We start from the raw sequence: 20,314 nt of genomic DNA on the forward strand, positions 1-20,314 counted from the left end.
TGCTCCAAATGAAAGAATAAGACAAAACCTCAGAGAAAGAACTAAATGAAATGGACATAAGCAATCTACATGATAAAGAGTTCAAAGTAATGGTCATAAAGATGATCACTTGACTGGGGAGAAGAGTGGATAAACTCAGCAAGAACTTCAACAAAGAGAAAATATTTTAAAAAGCAGAGCTGAAAAATAACAAATGAAAAAATACACTAGATGGAATCAACAGTAAATTAGAAGATTCAGAAAAACAGATCAGTGATCTGGAAAGCACCCAAGCTGAATGCAAAAAGAAAAAAAAAATTAAAAATGAGAACAGGTTAAGAGATCTTTTGGACAACATCAAGCAAACAAACATTCACATTACAGGGGTCCCAGAAGCAGAAGAGAGAGAGAGAAAGAGATAGAAAACTTGTGTGAAGAAACAATAGATGAAAACTTCCCTACCTGGGGAAGGAAACAGACATTCAGGTTCAAAAAGCACAGGGAGTTCCAACCAAAATGAACTCAAAGGTATCCATACCATGACACATAATAAAATATTGAAGATTCAAGATATATAGAGAATTTTTAAAAGCAACAAGAAACAAGCAACTAGTTATGTGCAAGGAAAACCCCAAAGTTGATTTTTTTAGTGGAAATTTTTTAGGCCAGAAGGGAGTAGCATGATATATGCAAAGTGCTAAAGGGAAAAACAGACAAAAATCCTAAAACCAAGAATACCCAGTAATATTATCATTCAGAATTGAAGGAGAAATAAAAATCTTCTCAGACAAACAAAAGTTAAAGGAGTCCCTTACTACTAAAATGTCCTTACAAAAAAATGTTAAAGGGACTTCTTTAAGTGGAAAAGAAAGGGCAGTAATTAGAAGAAAAATTATGGACAGAAAATGTCGTGAATAAAAACATACAGTGACAATAGTAAAATGATCACTTATAAAGCTAATCTGGCAAAAATAATCATTTGAATTATATCAAAAAAGTAATTCAAGGAGACTCATAAAAATTATATGACAACATATATATGAAACATGAAAGGGGGAGTAAAAATGAAGTATTTTAAGAATGTGTTTGAACTTAAGTGACTATCAACTTATGTGGACTCCTATATACTTAGGATGTTATAGATTGAACCTCATGGTAACCAACAAATCAAAAACCTATAATACCAAAAAATAAAACTAAGAATAACATATGTCATCAGTGACAAGAGAAAAAGCAACAGAGAACTACAAAAACAACCTGAAAACAACTAACAAAATGGCAGAGTATATGCTTATCAATTATTTTAGATGTAAATCGTCTAAATGCTGCAATCAAAAGACATAGGGTGGGGTGCCTGGGTGGTTCAGTCGGTTAAGCATCCAACTTCGGCTCAGGTCATGATCGTGCAGTCTGTGAGTTCAAGCCCCACGTTGGGCTCTGTGCTGACAGCTCAGAGCCTGGAGCCTGTTACAGATTCTGTCAATCTCTCTCTCTGCCTCAAAAATAAATAAACGTTAAAAATAAAAAGGGTTACAGAATTGATTAAAAAAAAAACAACAAAAAAAAACCCATTTATATGCTGCCAACAAGAGACTCAGTTCAAAACTAAAGACTAAAGACACATACAGACTGAAAGTGAAGGGATGCAAATCGAAGAAGCAAAAAAAAAAAAGAAAGAAATAAAAAGAAAAAAGCTGTGGTAGCAATTCTTATATCAAACAAAATAGACTTTAAAACAAAGAATGTAACAAGGCATTACATAGAGATAAAGGGATCAGTCCAAAAAGTGGATATAATAATTATAAATATCTGTATACCCAACATTGGAGTACCTAAATACATAAAGCAAAGATTAGCAGACATAAAGGGAGAAATTGACAGTAATTTAGTAATAGTAGGGGACTTTAACATGCTAAACACATCAATGGATAGATCATCCAAGCAGAAAATCAATAAGAAAAGAGTGTCTTTGAATGACACATTAGACCAGATGGATTTAATAGATACATGCAAGTCAGTCTATCCCAAAACATCAGAATACACATTCTTTTCAAGTACATATTGAACATTCTTGAAGATAGATCACCTGTTAGGGCACAAAACAAGTTTCAATAAATTTAAGAAGATTGAAATCCTATCAAGCATCTTTCCCAGCCAAAATGGTATGATACTAGAAATCAGTTACAAAAAAGAAATATAAAACTGGAAAATATACAAACACATGAAGGCTAAACATGCTACCAAATAACCAATGGGTCAACAAGGATGAAATTAAAAAAAAAAAAAAAAAAACATGAAGGCAAATCTAAATGAAAATACAGTATTTCAAAAATCTTTAGGACACAGTGAAAGCAGTTCTGAGACAGAAATTTGTAGTGATACAGGACTACCTCAAGAAACAAAAATCTCAAAAAATGTAACCTCACACCTAAAGGAATTGGAAAAAGAATAACAAACAAAGCCCAAGTTATCAGAAGAAAGAAAATAATAAAGATCATAGTGGAAATAAATGAAATGGAGACTGAAGAGACAAGAGAAAAAAATATCAATGAAACCCAGAGTTGGTTCTTTGAAAATATAAACAAAATTGGTAAACCTTTAGACAGACTCATCAAAATAAAAGAGAGAACCCAAATAAACAACGTCCGAAATGAAAGGGAATAAGTAATAATCAACACCACAGAAATACAAAGGATTATAAAAGAATATTATGAAAAATTATATGCCAACAAATTGGACAAACTAAAAGAAATGGATAAATTCCTAAAAACATAGAATCTTCCAAAATTGAATCAGGAAAAAAACCAGAAAATGTGAACAGACCAATTATTAGTAATGACACAGAATCAGTAATTGACTTTCAACAAATAAAACTCTAAAATTAGATGGATTCACAGGTGTATTCTATCAAACATTTAAAGAAGAGTTAATACCTATTGTCAACTATTCCAAAAAAAATGGAAGAGAAAGGAAATCTTTCAAATATATTCTTTGAGGCCAGCATTATTTTGATACTAAGGCCAGAGAAAGACACCACAAAAAAAAACTATAGGCCAATATCCCTGATAAACATGGCTAAAAAAAATCCTAAAAGAAGTATTAGCAAACTGCAATGAATGATGCATTAAAAAGATTATTCACCTGGATCAAGTGGGATTTATTCCAGGGATGCAAGAATGGTTCAATATTTGCAAATCAATCAATGTGGTACACCACATTAACAAAATAAAAGATAAAAATCATACCTCAATTGATGCAGAAAGGGCATTTGACAAAATTCAATATGCAATCATGATAAAAACTATCAAGAGAATGCATCTAGAGAGAACATACCTCAGCATAATAAAAGCCATATATGATAGAACAACAGCTAACATCATACTCAGTAGTGAAAAAGTTTTTTCACTAAGTTCAAGAACAAGAACAAGTTTCACTAAGTCCACTCTCACCATGTTTATTCAACATAGCACTGGGAGTCCTAGCCACAGGAATCAGACAAAAAATAAAAGGCATACACAACACTAAGTAAGAAATGAAACTGTCATTATTTGTAGATGACATACTATACACAGAAAACCCTACAGATTCTACCTAAATTTCATTAGAATGAATTCAGTAAATTTGAATAAAAGTTGATACACAAAATCTATTATACTTCTATATACTAATAACAAAGTAGCAGAAAAGAACGTTTCATTTCCAGTTAAGCCAAAAATAATAAAATACCAAGAATAAACGTAACCAAGAATATAAAAGACTTATACTCTGAAAACCATAAAACATAGATGAAAGAAATCAAAGAGGACGCAAATGGTAAGATAGTCCATGCTAATGGACTGGAGGAATATTGTTAAAATGTTCATTTATCCAAAGCAATCTAGAGATTCAATTCAATTTCTATGAAAATGCCAACAATATTTTTCACAGAATAGAAAAAATAATCCTAAAATGTGTATAGAACCACAGAAGCATTCTTGAGAAAGAAGACCTAAGGCTAGAGGTATCACCGTCTCAAATTTCAAGATATTCTACAAAGCTATTGTAATTAAAACAGTATGGTAATGGCAAAAAAATAGGCATATCAATGGAACAGAATAGAGAGTCCAGAAATAAACCCACGTTTATATGGTGAACTAAAGGATGTAAGAATATACAACGGGGAAAAGATGGTCTTTTTAATAAATGGTGCTGGGAAAAGTGGACCTCTATATGCAAACCAATGAAACTGGACCACTTTTTCACCTACGCAAAAATAAACTCAAAGTGGATTAAAGATCTAAATGTAATTGCACCAAAACCCATAAGATACCTAGGAATGAACCTAACCAAAGAGGTAAAAGATGTTTACTCTGAAATCTATAGAACACTTAGGATAGAAATGGGAGATGACACAAAGATGAAAAACATTCCGCGTTTATGGATTGGAAGAAAAAAATATTGTTAAAATGTCTGTACTACCCAAAGCAATCTTCACTTTTAAAGCAACCTCTATCAAAATACCACCAGCATGTTTCACAGAGCTAGGACAAACAATCCTAAAACATGTATGAGCCACAAAAGATCCCAATAGCTAAAGCAATCTTGAAAAAGAAAAGCAAAGCTGGAGGCATTCCAATTCTGGACTTCAAGCTATATTACAAAAGTGTTGTCAACAAGACAGCATGATACTGGCACAAAAAGAGATCAATGGAACAGAATAGAAAGCCCCAAAATGGACCCACACCTATATGATCAACTAATCCTCAATGAAGCAGGAAATAATATCCAATTGAAAAAAAAAACAACAACAAAAACAGTGTCTTCAACAAATGGTGTTGGGAACACTGGACAGCAATATGCAGAAGAATGAAACTGGACCACTTTCTTGCCCAAAATAAATTCAAAGTGGATGACAGACCTACATGTGAGACAAGAAACCATCAAAATGCTAGAGGAGAACACAGCCAGCAACCTCTTTGAACTTGGCTGTACAAATTTTTTAGTATGCACATCTCCAGAGGTAGGGGAAATAAAAGCAAAAGTTAATTACTGAGACAGCATCAAAAACAAAAACAAATAAACACAAAACTTCTGTACAGCAAAAGAAACAATCAGCAAACTAAAAGGCAACCAACAGAATGGGAGAAGATATTTGCCAATGACATATCTGATGAAGGGTTAGTACCAAAATCTATAAAACACTTATCAAAACTCAACACCCAAAAAACAACCTAGTTAAGAAATAGACAGAAGACATGAATAGACATTCTTCCAAAGAAGACATTCAGATGGCTGACAGACACATGAAAAGATGCTCAGTATCACTCATCCTCAGGGAAGTATAAATAAAAACTACAATGAGATACCACCTCACACCTGTCAGAATGGCTAACATTAACAACACAGGAAACAACAGGTGTTGGAGAGGATGCAGAGAAAGGGGAACACTCTTACACTGTTGCTGGGAATGCAAACTGGTCTATCCACTCTGGAGAATAGTATGGAGTTTCCTCAAAAAGTTAAAAATAGAACTACCCGATGATCCAGCAATTGCACTAATAGGTATTTACTTAAATGATAAAAAAAAAAAATACTTATTCAAAGGGGCACATGAACTCCAATGTTTACAGCAGAATTATCAACAAATTTTGGAAAGAGCCCAAATGTCCACTGACTGATGAATGGATAAATAAGATGTGGTATATATACATATGCAATGGGATATTACTCAGCCATCAATGAAATCTTGCCATTTGCAACAACGTAGATGGAGTTAGAGTGTATTATGCTAAGTGAAGTAAGTCAGTCAGAGAAAGACAAATACCATATAATCTCACTCATATGTGAAATTTAAGAAACAAAACAGATGAACATAGGAGAAAGAAAAAAAGAGAGGGAGACAAACCATAAGAGATACTCTTAATGATAGAGAGCAAACTAATGGTTGCTGGAGGGGAGGTGGGTGGGGAAATGGGCTAAATGGGTGATGGGTGTTAAGGAGGGAACTTGGGATGAGCATGGGTGTTAAACACACACACACACACACACACACACACACACACACACAGAGGAATATTATGTAGCCATAAAAAATATGAGAGTTTTCCATTTGCAACAGAATGGATGGATGGGGAGGGCATTATGCTAAATGAAATAAGATACAGAAACACAGATATCTTATGATTTCACTTATATGTGGAATCTAAAACAAAGCAAAGCAAGTGAATATATCAGAAACAGATCCATTAATACAGAGGACAACCTGGTGACTGCCAGAGGGGAAGGGGTTGTGGGAATGGGCAAAATGGGCAAAGGTAAGTGGAGATACATGCTTCCAGTTATGAAATGAATAAATCACAAAGATGAAAGGTACAGCATAGGGACTATAGCCAATGGTATTTTAATAGTGTCATATGGTGACAGATGGTAGCTAGCTATAAGTGTGAACATAGCATAACACAGACTTGTCAAATAACTATACTGTACACCTGAACTAATGTAACATTGTGTGTCAACTATACTGGAAGAAAAGAAAAAAAATGCAAACAATTCCACTTTGCTTACTTTGGTTCCATCATACCTTTAAAGAATTATAATTTTTCCTCTATTAGTACTTAAACTCTGTGCTAATACTAAATAAACTATACTAATTTATTCATTCAACAAACATGCAGTAATAAACCATATGATCATCCCAATAGATGTACAAAAAGCATTTGACAAATTCAATATCCATCTATGATAAAAACTCTCAACAGTGTGGGTATAGAAGAAGTGTACCTAACCATAATAAAGGCGATATATGATGAGGCCACAGTTGACATCTCTTAGCTGAAAACTTTTTCTCTAGGATCAGCATCAGGACAAGGATGCCCAGTCTGCCACTTTTATTCAACATAGTATTGGAAGTCATAGCCAAGCAATTAGGCAAGAAAAATAAATAAAAGGCATTCAAAGTAGAACAGAGGAACTGAAACTCTCACTATTAGCAGATGAAGTGATATTATAATATATAGAAACTCCCAAAGACTCCACCAAAAAATAATCTGTTAGAACTAAACAAATTCAGTATAGTTGCAGGATACAAAATCAAAATACAAAATCTGTTCCATTTCTACACACAGATAAATTACCAGAAATTAAGAAAACAATTCCATTTACAACTGCATAAAAAAAAGAATAAAACATCTAGGATAATTTAACCAAGGAGGTGAAAGACCTGTACACTGAAAAGTAGAAGACACTGATGAAAAAAATTGAAGCAGACACAAATAAATGGAAAGATACTTTGTGTTCATGGATTGCAAGAATTAATATCGTTAAAATGTCCATACTACATGTACAAAACAACCTACAGATTCAGTGCAACTGCTATCAAAATTACAACGGCATATTGCACAGGTACAGAACAAACAATTCTGAAATTTGTATGGAATCACAAAAGATCCTGAATAGCCAAAGCAATCTTAAGAAAAAATAACAAAGTGGGAGGCATCAGGTTTCCTTTTTCAAACAATAATACAAAGGTATAGTAATGAAAACAGTATGATATTTGCATATAAACAGATACATGTCAATGGGACAGAATACAGAATCGAGAAATAAACTCATGAATTTACGGTCAATTTTACGGTCAAAGGAGACAAAAATATACAATGTGGAAAAGATAGTCTCTTCAATAAATGGTGCTGGGAAACTGGCCAGCCACATGCAAAGGTATAAAACTGGATCAATACCTTACACCATACACAAAACTAACCCAAATGGATCAAAGATTTGAACATAATTGCTGAAGCCATAAAATTCCTAGAAAAATACTAGGTGGTAAGCTCCATGACATCAGTCTTGGTGAGGAGTGTTTCAGTTTGACACCCAAAAGAGAGGCAGCAAAAACAAAGCTAAACACATGGGACGACACCAAGATACAAATCTTCGTCACAGCAAAGCAAAACCATCAACAAGACAAAAAGGCAACTCGCTGAATAGGAAAAAAATATTTGCAGATCATATGTCTGATAAGGGGTGAACATTCAAAATATATAAACTCATACAAATCCATAGCCAAAAAAACAACCTGATTAAAAAATGGGCAGAGGATCTCAATGGACGTTTTCAGAAGAAGACCTACAGATTGCCAATAGATGTATAAAAAGATGCTCAACATCAGTTATCAGGTAGATGCCACTTAAAACCACAATGAGATATCCCTTCACCTGTTAGAATGGCTACTATCAAAAAGACAAGAGATAACAAATGATGGCGAGGATGTGGAGAAAAGGGAATCCTTTTACACTGTTGATAGATCGGTGTGGCCACTACAGAAAACAGTATGGAGGTTCATAAAATATTAGAAATAAAATCACCAGATGATCTAGCAATTACACTTATGGGTATTTATCCAAAGAAAATGAAAAACACTAACTCAAAAAGATATATGCACCTCTATATTTATGGCAGCATTATTTACAATAGCCAAAATACAGAAACAACCTAAGTGTCCGTCAATGGATGAACAGATAAAGTAAACATGGTATTTACATACAATAGATTATTTAGCCATTAAAAAGAAGAAATCTTGTCATTTGCAACAACATATGTAGATCTTATGTTAAGATCACTTATGCTAAGTGAAATAAATGAGAAAAGACAAATCTCATACGATCTCACTTATAGTCCAATCTAACAAACAAAACAAATACCAAGCTCATAGATAATAGAAAACAGAAGCAGGGGGTGTGAGATGGGCAAAATGGGTGAAGGAGGTCAACAAATACAAATATGGTGAATAACAATAAATTTGAAAACTTGGGTAAAATGAATATATGTGACAAAAAACATATTACCAAAATGGAAAAAGGAAGAAATGGGAAAACTGCATAGTTCTATATTTTTAAATAAATTGAATACTTAATTTATACTTAATTTAAAACCTTTCCACAAGAAAAACTTCTGGCCTAAATAACTTCATAGGTAAATTATTCCAAATATCAGAAGAAAACAAAAAAAGCATCAATCGTACACAAACGTGTCCAGTAGTAGAAGAATAGGAATAGTTTCCAATTAATTTTAGGAGACAAGCATAAATCATGCAACCAAAACTTAACAAGAACATATCTCCCTCCCAAAAAAAACCCAAAACAATATTATAGGCCAACCTCTTTTTTTGAATGTAGACAGAAATACCTAATTGGGGCGCCTGGGTGGCTCAGTCGGTTAAGTGTCCGACTTCAGCTCAGGTCACGATCTCGCGGTCTGCGAGTTCAAGCCCCGTGTCGGGCTCTGGGCTGATGGCTCAGAGCCTGGAGCCTGCTTCCAATTCTGTGTCTCCCTCTCTCTCTGCCCCTCCCCCATTCATGCTCTGTCTCTCTCTGTCCCAAAAATAAATAAACGTTAAAAAAAATTTTTTTAAAATAAAATTATTACTAAATTCAATCCTCTTCCCTTCGTAAAGAAGGATAGCAAGAACATCTAGTTGGGTTCGTTCTAGGAATGCCAGGATGGATTAACTTACAAAAATAAATTGAATTTACCATGTTAATATAGGGGAAAAAAGCTTATGATTCCAATAGACCCAGAAAAGTATGTGATAAAATTTAATACCCTTTTATGACTTAAATACACACATGCATACACAAATTCCTTAAACTGAAGAATCGAGAAACTTTTTAATCATAAGGCATTTACAATTTTTTTTTTAAAGTGCAAAACTAGAGCAATGTTTTGCTTCTATGAAGTATTGCATTAGAGGTCCTAGCTAATGCAATACAAAGAAATAGACATTACAGATAAATGGAGGGCACAAACTTCCAGTTATAAGTTCTGGGACATAATATAACAATACTATACTATATAGGTGAATGTTGCTAAGAGAGTAGATCTAAATGTTCTTACCACAAAAAAGAAACAGTAATTCTGTGAAGTGATGGAGGTGTTAACCCTACTGTGGTAGTCATTTTGCAACATTTAAGGGTACCAAATTATGTTGTAAACCTTGAACTTACACAGTGTTCCATATCAATTGTATCTCAAAGCTGGAAAAAAAAATAAAGGTATATGGAATGGAAAGGTAAAATAAAACTATTCACAGAACACTTGGGTTCCTAAAAACTCCAAAAGAACCTACAAAATCCAATAGAATTAATAAATGAATTTAACAAAATCCCTGGCTACAAGGCAAAATCAATAAGTATAAATGAATTGTGTTCTTATACACTTGCAATGGACATTTAGAAAATGAAAATTAATACCACTTATAAGAACATAAAATCTAATATGAAGAATAAATCTCATAAAAATATGTAAGTTTTCTGCACTGACAACTATAAAACATTACTGAGAGAAAATAAGGCTAAAATAAGTCAGATAGAGTGCATTTATAGATTGGCTGGCAGTTTTCTCCAAATATGTCAAATTCCTAGAAAATTTTATTTTGTGGATACTGACAAATAGATTCTAAAATTTTTATGGAAACAAGAGAGTGAGAACAACCAAAACAGCCTAAAATCACATATCTAAAGGATTTACACCAACAGATATAATAAGTCTTCTAAATCTATAGTAATTGGCAATGTATTATTGATACAAGGACAAATAGACCAATGGAGCAGAAGAGTCCAGAAATAGACCCACAAATATGAAACACTTCATTTATGATAAAATTACTGGTGGGGGAAAAAAAGTTTCTAAACCAATGTCAGCCAAGTTACTATTGTCTAAACTACTAATGTAGATAATCACTTTGAGAGATATTGTCACCATTTTACGACAAAAAGTACATATAATTTTTAACTCCTTTTAAGGTGAATCTTTTATTTTCCTAAATATTGAAAACATTTCACAATCCTCTCAGAACTAAAATCAACTTTGGCATGTTTTTCAATTTTCATTTAATAAATTGACACTTTATCACACAACTTAAATATATATTAAGTGAGCTTTATCAGAATATTAAAATAACTATAAGGAAATCATAGACATAACTAACATACTATCTATTTTTGTTTCCAGGACACTGCAAAATCTTATTCTATAAATGTATACATTCACATTTGAACTTCAAAGTATTAAACTTATTTACCTCCAGGGAATGTGTAAGAGGTCAAATCTTCCTAAATATATGGTTTTCACACATAACACCATCTTGAAAACATCTGGACTTCACAGAAACCACAGGGTAAGGAATAATCCTTCAAGACCTAAAACAACCACATTCCTATCAGAGTAAAATGATTTTTGAAGAAAATGGCTTGATATAACTACTATAAATATATATAGTCCTGTTCTTAATGTAGCTACTTTTGTATACTTTTGGGGGGGTGTTCAGGCACACATTCTCTCTGAAGATGCAAAAACCTGCTTTTACCCAGAGACAGAATCTCAGGGAGAAAATGATAGGCTGACCAAAGAGACAACCTTTTGGTAGCAGTTAGGAGTCACTGAATATCAATTGAAATTTAGCAAGTAAAACAAGATTCTTTCCAGGTGATATTTACAAATAGCATCCTTTTATATCTTCCTGGTGCTTCACTGTGAAACTAAGTCTGAATGTTCATCAACCAATAAAATACAGTATGTATTAATATAAGATGGGAATAAGGAAACAAAGCTTGTATAAAAGAAAAATCAATTACTAAAACATGAATAATATAATCATGATATTTAAAAACACGATCCTAACAAGTAAATCCCACAAGCCTGCAATCAGATCTTGTGGGGCAATTCTTCTATAAGCAGCCCCTGATTTCATGTTGCCTTGGCCTACACTGAAGTTACAAGCTCACATCGTTAAGGGAAACTTGTGTTACAACTGCAGGTTTGATACGAGCGTTAGTATTTCCCCACTGTGGCAGGTAATTTCTCTGCTTGCCAAGAAAGTCATGGGAGAGCAGTCGGGGCAAAAGACTGAGTCACAGATTTGTAGAAACCAAGGGCAGGATTTTCCATTCAAAGTGAATTGGAACTTGATGAAAAGAGGTTCACAAGGCAAATGTGTGAAGACTATTGAACTTGAAACTGACACTGGGCAATAGATGTCAAAGGGCACCTGTGCAGCCACCGGGGCTGCTGACCCATACCACACCTGCCAAATCAGTAGGATTCAGGCAGGAGTCTCGATTGAGCCCTTGCTGTACCACTTATTACAGGATCTTAGGTGAGCCACTAAACCTGTTTTCTTAAATCCAAAATCAAGATAAAACACCTGTTATAATTATCTTGTGGGATTTTTTCTGAAACAAAAAGATAAAGATACGGGAGCCCTCCATGGCCTCCGACTTCTTTGTAAATATGTGCTCTCTTTGTACACGGTTAGCAGTATCAGAGGGCCCTCAGAACAGGTTTTGGGTGGGGGAAAATGAGTCAAACAGCTGGGTTTAAGTCCTGATTCGATTACTAAATAATACTCTGGATCAGACTGCGTGATAAGTGCTTAGGACACAAAGATCAAAATAACCACTGGGGCTTCTTTAAGATTAAAAGTATGGACTAGAGAGTATCCAGAGACACTAGAGAATGTCCAGAATGTCCAGAGTATTATACACTTCCAACCCGTTGAGCTCGGATGAGCTGCATGGTTTGCTCTAAACAATAAAATGTAGAGATAGTAGTTGTTCCCTCCGCTCGAAGATGTTGAGGTTCAGCATGTAAGTTGCTCAGCTCTCTTCTTCCATGCTGCTCACACCATTCAAAGATGTATCAACCCTCAAAAAGCCCCAGGGTACAAGTGGGCGGAGCAAGGAATGCATTTTGTTGTTTACAGGCCCTGAGGTTTTAGGGTGTTTTTTTCCTTCAGAATAATCAAGCTTACCTTTCCTGATAAAACAATGAGTTGGGTTTTTTTTTTTTTTTTTTCCATAAAACTACACTTGTTCAGTTTAAAGAACTGGACTTCATTCCTACGTTTTTACGCTGTGATAAAACACCCTTTTATGAAATGATTACCATGGTGTTAGAGGTAGAATTCCAAAACACTGAAATTACACAAATACAGGAAGTTATACAAATACAATGAGAATGTACCACATGATTGCCATTTTGGGGAAAAATAATCCTAATAACTGCAAGAGAATGCCATCGAAAGCTTTGCTTATGTCCTACCACCTCAGACTTCCTACGTGAGAATACAAATCAAGCTCTGGGTTTCACGTTAGGAAATAAATCATGATAACTTTGCATGACCTTTGAAACACGATGGTCTCTGCATGTCTCACTGACATAATCTCATACGGGCAGACGAAGTTCCTAAGTGAGGTGTGCTGAGTAGTTGCCTTTACCATTTTAAGGCGTTTCGAGGCCATACTACAATTTATTGTCTTCAGACATTGCCCAGGGATGTGAGGGGGTATGAAAACTAGTCTGTGACTCCTGTATAATTAAAAGGTTTGCGATCTGATACCAAACAGTTCAGACCTTGAGCCTGTTTTTAAAGAAGATTTAGCCTAGCAAACTCAGCTTTCAGAAAAATAAAGTAAAATTCAAGGACTGATATCAAAGACGGTCATGGAGTAAATAGTTTTATTTGATGAGCAGATTGGAATGGAGAGAGGGAGCAGGGGGAAGGTTGAAAATTGTCAAACTGCGCACAAGTTGGTATTTGCCAATGCAGAATTATGAAGGCCTCCCTGGAGCCCTGCTGGGCCTCTGCACTGCTAATTCCTTGTGTTTTATTTTTCTTTTAGATGCCTTTCCAGTGGAGCTAACAACCACAACAAAACACAAAGAAACAAAAAAGCAAAAACAAAACGCAAACACCAAAAACAAAAAACAAAACCAAACCAAAAAACCCAACAAAACAAAATACGACATTCTCCAACATACTAACAGCCGTCTCCAAGATCAGAAAGCATCAGAAAAGACCCTAAAGAGTTGTGTAATCCCAGAGGAAGTATCTTGCTTAGATGGAGAAACGCTCGCAGCAGAAACCCGGGAAATTTCAGGCAGTGGAATTTTATTGTCAGAACTTTCAATGCAAGTGCAGCCACAGATCCTGGGAGCGTTAAATAAAAATTACCAACAAGCTGTCTTACCTGCGTGCACTCCATTGAAAGGAAGGGCAAACGTGAGCTAGTTGCGCTTGTACATCAGTCAAAACTCTGACAGCTACCCTGTGAAGTTTGACGAGCTGCCATGTGCTCGACTACCTAAGATACTCTTAACTGAACCATAAAAAGACAAATAAATTAGTAATTGCATCCCTCCTGTCAATGTCCTTTTGCGTGAACTTCTCAAGCTGTTGGTTAACATTGTCTGGAATGATTTATCAATATATTCTTAGCTTTCTTAGAAGAGACAGATATCCTTGATTTTTTTTTTCCAAAGTGTTTTCTGAATTGACTTAAGAAAATGATACGGATATTGCCAGTTTCTGGACCTCTGCTTTTATTCCCTGTTCTGCCTCCTCCCATTAGGAAATCAAACCAATAAGATTAACATAATCTTTCTTGGAATTGACTGTTCTTTTTAAATAGATCCCATGATAGACATGTGTAAAAATCAATAACAGGCTCCTCATTTGTCAAAGCTAATGACTAAACTCATTTTGAAGTTCAATAGTGGTTACTGAAGAGTGGCCACACATTATATATCTAATCCTGTAGGTCCCTTCACTTACTCTGCAGAAAAATAGAAAAAGGAGGGCTTTGTTGCTTGAGGCACAACATAAAAGCTTGGGTTTCCATTTTATTTGTTCGTATTAATTTTTCCTCCAAAGTATGACCATTTCTTGATTGTCCATGCTAATATGTTAAAGGAAATACAATGAAGAATGAATCTTATAACAGTTTTTAGTACCTTTTCCTCCCCTACCTGTTTTAAAACCAATTGCATTGGAAGCTCCTTCAATTATAGCCTTAACTCCTTTAGGTTATGGGCCATGTCTTACATATTTTTAATATCCCTGGAGAGACTAACATAGCGATTGGGTCACAGGTTAGCACAAAATAAAGATTTTTGTTGAATTAAACAGAATTAAATTATCCAATATCTTGGTCCATGGCATAGCAATTATCTTAGACCAGACACTCATATCCAGTGGAAAGTACAAAAGATGTCGCTTTCCAGCAGACTCTTCTCTGACAGATGCCCTGCATCACAGGGCGTATTAAGCAATGTTTGCTTCTGAGTTGTCCCTACTATCTCCCACAAAACCTTTTCCTGTAACGCAAAAGGGTGAGAACAGACGGCTTTTAATAAGACATCCTCCTCCCTTTTAAATATCCTGTAATTATAGGTGTATGCCAGCAACAAAGCATTCTAAAATCCAGACTAGAGACGTGGACGAAACACACGCAAGACATATAGCCCCTGATTGAGATCATTCAATTATTGTTAACAAAGGCAGTATCTTACATCTGCATAATGCTTTATGCCGCCCATAGCTTCTTCATGTACACCGTCTCATTTTCCAACCCCAAATCAAAACAGTATTTCATTTCCCTAGAAATTCCAAGTTGTGGTTCACTGTTGTGTATTCCTCTTTTCACCCGCAAGTTGCCGTTTTCTGGGCTTCAGGTTGTATATTGTATTGCATGCCCATTGGACACGGCCATCTCATGGAATCAATAGGTCAGACACAATTTGAAACTCCCTAGGTAATGGATTTTAAAGACTGCTTGAGGGTGGGGGAGAGAGACAGGAGGAGAAGGAATCCACAGAAACAATAACTGAAGTGGAGTGATGCATTCATGATGGGAGCTGGAGAACTCCTGTTCTTTATAATAGCTTCTCAGGGGAGAAGCCGCCCTTTTCCAGAAGGAGGTGTCCTGGGAATAGCAGAGCCACTGCCATTCCGTTCTTTTGATGAACAGAAACCTTATCAGCGCAATCCCCCTGGAGAGTTGGAGGGATAAGGAAGGAGTTTAAAGACTTTTGAAAAATTTGGGTTGCGAGGGGGAGGCAAGCCCAGCATTCAGCTCGTTCATTTGGAATATCTCCTGTGAAGGGGAGGGTATTCTGCCAAATTCAGGACCCTCTCAGAGCTCACAGATACTGACAGCTGATCTAAGCTCAGTGCATGAGTTTATTCTTGCCAGGGGAGAGAAGGAGCAATGAAGTGAGAAGGATGTTGAATGAATTAAATACAAAGTATAAAAACAAAAACGCTCGCCTCCAACTGTAAATATCACAATGTGATCATATTTTCAGTTGCAGCTGTGCAATGAGGATGTCAAAGCATCAGTCATTAAATAATAAGTAGCATAAATCATTTTGATTTAAGAATAAGACACAGACACCTTGAAGTTTTTAATTATTTTTAGAAGCTCAAAGTATTACACGGCTTTGTCTGTCTCATCCTTATTAAGACTGTGAGGTTGGAAAAATCAAGGAAGCAGGTGAAACTTACACCGTCTCACATCATGGCTTGGTGGCATATATTAGGCAAAATAAGCTTTATTTTTTCCTACCATAGAATAAAAAGCCTTAATTATCCAGTGGCATAGGAGGAACAATCGAAGCCGTTCTAGGTCCTACAATAGGCTGTTTACGTGGTACAAAAAAGTTCAAGTTGGTAAGGAAAGGCACTGCTACATTATTAACTTCTCTCATTTGTGTCTGTGTGTCTGCGTGTACCGTGTACATGTTTTTAAAACATATTGATATTTTCCTTCAGTGGCTTTACCAAATAATGGTTTGTTATTATTATTATCATTAGGTTTGCCCTCTCTCCTGGAGGCTTGGTAAATATTTTTTGAAAGGTAGCAAAAGAAGTCTACATGTTACTAATTCAGAGTGCAGGCTGTGTGAGTCTTCATTTCAGTTACACCTAATCAAATAATTTAGGGTTAATTGATGGGGACCTGACCCTTCCCACAGAGCCCAGGGGTTTGGATACACAGCAGACAGCAGACTCTTGCACAACAGAGCTTTGAACTGCATGAGGCCACTTTATGCAGATATATATATATATATATATATATATATATATATATATATACATATATATATATATGTGTGTATATATATATATATATATATATATATATATATAATTAGAGCACATCACTCTAAACACATTTCCTCTCCCTATGATTTTCTTAACAACATTTTCTTTCTATAGTTTACTTCACTCTAAGAATATAGTATATATTGCATATAAAATTATATGTTAACCAACTGTTGTTCTAAAGCTTCTAGTCAAGAGTAGGCTATTAGTAGTTACATTTTTGGGGAGTCAAAAGTTATATGCAGATTTAGTGACTGCACAGGAGTGGGGGTTGAAGTGTGAGATTAGCACCCCTAACCCTGTGGACATAACACAGAGTACATGAGAGGAAGGAAATGAGAAGATGTTGGGTACAGGTGTGGAAAGCCTTCTATAATGTGTTAATATATCTGGATGCTATCTTGTAAGCAGAATGCAGTCAATAAGCATTTTTAAGTGGAGAAGAATCATGATTGAATCAAAGTTTTCCAACAATAACTCCGGTGAAAGTGAGGAGGATAAAATGAGGAGAAAATAGAATTATGGTTTATGGGCATACTTCAGAAAAGAGATAAAGGTTTAAATCAGAGCAGTGCCAGTGGACATGGGTAGAATAGGGGTTATTTGGGATCAAAGGCTTTTTGAAGGTAGAACCAAAGAGCCTGGTAACTGAATACGATGCAGGAGTGAAGAGGCAAAAATAATGCTGATGTTTCTAGCAGAGTCTACAGAGTGGATGGAAGTAATGATAGCCTGTGTGAAGAATCCAAGATGAGGGTGGGACTAGAAAAGAAGGTACCACTAAGGGGTCCTGTGTCATAAAATCTATGTGGCTACAACTGAGATTTTTGAATAATTTTTTTTAAAGCTTATTTTGAGAGAGACAGAGAGAATGTGCACACGAGCAGAGGGAGGGGCCAAGAGAGAAGGAGAGAGAATCCCATGCAGGTTCTGTCTTTCTATAATGGTGCAAAGCCCAACACAGGGTTCAAGCTCATGAACCATGAGATCACGACCTGAGCCAAAATCAAGATCCAGATCCTTAACTGACTTAGCCACCCAGGCACCCCATAACTGACACTCTTTTAGAGAATAATGGCATGATCTCTTCTTCTAGGTAATTTTCTCTCAGAGTAGCCAGCAATCATTATAGTGGGTTTTAATATTATGCGAGGTTTATATTAGCATATATGTAAAGTTTTTAAAAAGGTCTGGAAACGACAAGAGGACCAGGACGGTGGAATGGAAACACCATTAGGTTATACATCAGAAGTCATAGTCTCCCTTAGCCACCTGACTGACCTTACACAAACAATGTGATCTCTACAGGTGTTCATTTTATAACTTGTGAACTAAGAGTAAGGATACTTTTTCTTCCTTCCTCTCACCATATGTACGGATCAAGTGAGAGGATTCATTTTTAGGCAGTTTTTGAGATTCATTTTAATGCAGCCTAAGTGATGTGGATACAATTTTAACATGTTGTTAGTTGGATAATTAAAAATAAAAACTCTTGATTGAAAGTAATTTCTCAAAATATTTTCAGGGAAAGAGATTTAAATTCTATTAAAGGATTTAGTCACTGTTTTTTTCTCTTTCTCTCTTTTTTCAATTTCTGAACACAGCAAATCTTTCCTTTGCCCAAATATTAAATCTATGAGGCTACAAATACAACGTTGCACATGGTATGCATTATAAAAACAAACCCTGAAACATTTATCTGGGGCAAAATAAAAGAAACTGAAAAATTGAAGATGTCAAGCATTTTTAGTTAATGCAAGATATCCCCATTATTTCTTTTCCTTTTAATAAAGTTCACACTTTGTTGCTCTCTTGAAAACCAATTCCTCCTAAAGCTTCTCTCTTCATCTTTAATATGAGTCTTCTCGGAAGCTCTCATTTCTATCTGGGCAGTATTATTACCTATCTTACAAAGTCGAGCATTAGAGATTAATTACATGTGAAGTACATCTGATGGCCCTGGGGTTTCTCTGGGTAGCAGTGAAGGCTGCCCACTGGTGTCATAAAAGCTGTGTAAATTTAATTAAAATGTAGCTGTTTCATTGGGTCTACTATGCAAGTAGGGCCTCTGGTCTTGTGTAAAAAAAGAACGATCTTGTATAAAAACTCACAAAGTTAAAGTAAAAGGAACACAATACACCGTGGTGAGTGATAGCCTGCCAGAGCAGCCGGGCACAGGATGGAGAAAACTCACAGAAAGGGAGAAGGTCCCCTATGTAATAGCCACACCTTCCAACCTCACCCTCTCCAAGTGGTTCAGGTCAGAGAGAATCCCAAGTGCACTTTTTAGCTCTCTCTTGGCTCTTTATTCAGAAAGCCCCAGGGGGTTGTAAGCAGACACTAGTTTACTTCAGGGTATTTCATTGGCATTTCATTCGCCCAAATAGCTAATTGAGCCTTTCCACCCTTGCTCCTCCCTGGCACTTCCCCAATATTGAATAAACTTGCATTACTGACAGGGTCAAGTCTAACATCAAGTCTGACCAGGAGACCCACCTGCAGTTTATGAGCCTCCTGGTATACATCTGCAAGGAACGGGTCAGGAGTTTTGATTCTCTGGAAAGATAACGTTCTCTGAAGGCCCCAGAAAATTTGGTCATCTCTTTATTTTGTCAAAAAGTACTAAGTTGCCACAGTGCGATTTGAAAATGAAAGGCAGACATTCTATAAAATTACTTCTATAAAAGTAGCACAGGATCTGCGCTAAACCATTTGGAAGAAGTGTGAATAACAGTAATAATAATTGCTACCATTTATTTCATGATACCCATGTGCCAGATATCGTGTGTTATTTCCAGCTCTCACACCCATCCTGGTGTGAGAACATACCACCATACTGTAGCACAAAGAGCCTAAATTTTGAAGAGAGACAAAAATGGTTTGAATCCTGGATTAGCTATTCTCTGGCTCTCCGAGTCTCAGTTTCTTTATAAATTAATATTTGGTTGGCAGCTCTGGGTGATGCTTAAATGAGTGGAATATAAATATCTGTATGTATCTATATATCTTCCTAACATATTATCTGGCACACAGTGGAAGCTCTATAATGTTAGTTCCCATCTTAGTTTTCAGTAAGACTATATAAGACTCAATATTATTTTTGAAAAATTCTCTAAGGATGGGGATTTTGTGATTTCTTGCATAGTACTAGCTTCTACTAGCATTTAATATTATAATGCAGAGTTGTGTCCTATCCAATGTAAAAATGTGCACAATAGTTGTTCCATTCCAGATGAGTATTTCTTTATCTTATTTGGCACGTATAGGGAGCTACAGGCTTCCTCTGCATTAAAACATCTATTTATTCCAGTTACCTTGGTGCATGTAAAATAGGAAATGAGGTGGGGGAGGGGAAATGGAATTTTAACCTTTAACTAGGTCTGGATGTTCTGGTTTAGAACGGCAATATAAGAAGAC

The 20,314-nt window shown here is 35.6% G+C and overlaps 1 long non-coding RNA gene across 1 annotated transcript in view; it reads left to right on the top strand.

Moving 5' to 3' along the window:
* Positions 1–14,205, top strand: part of LOC125909824 (uncharacterized) — a 185,500-nt gene extending 171,295 nt beyond the window's left edge. Inside the window, exons 3-4 of the long non-coding RNA XR_007453782.1 lie at positions 10,966–11,131; positions 13,635–14,205. This is a non-coding gene — a long non-coding RNA (uncharacterized LOC125909824). The remainder of the gene's footprint in view (positions 1–10,965; positions 11,132–13,634) is intronic.
* The last annotated feature ends 6,109 nt before the right edge of the window (positions 14,206–20,314 follow it).

Source organism: Panthera uncia (genome assembly GCF_023721935.1).
Source record: "Panthera uncia isolate 11264 chromosome B3 unlocalized genomic scaffold, Puncia_PCG_1.0 HiC_scaffold_1, whole genome shotgun sequence".
Lineage (NCBI taxonomy): Eukaryota > Metazoa > Chordata > Mammalia > Carnivora > Felidae > Panthera > Panthera uncia.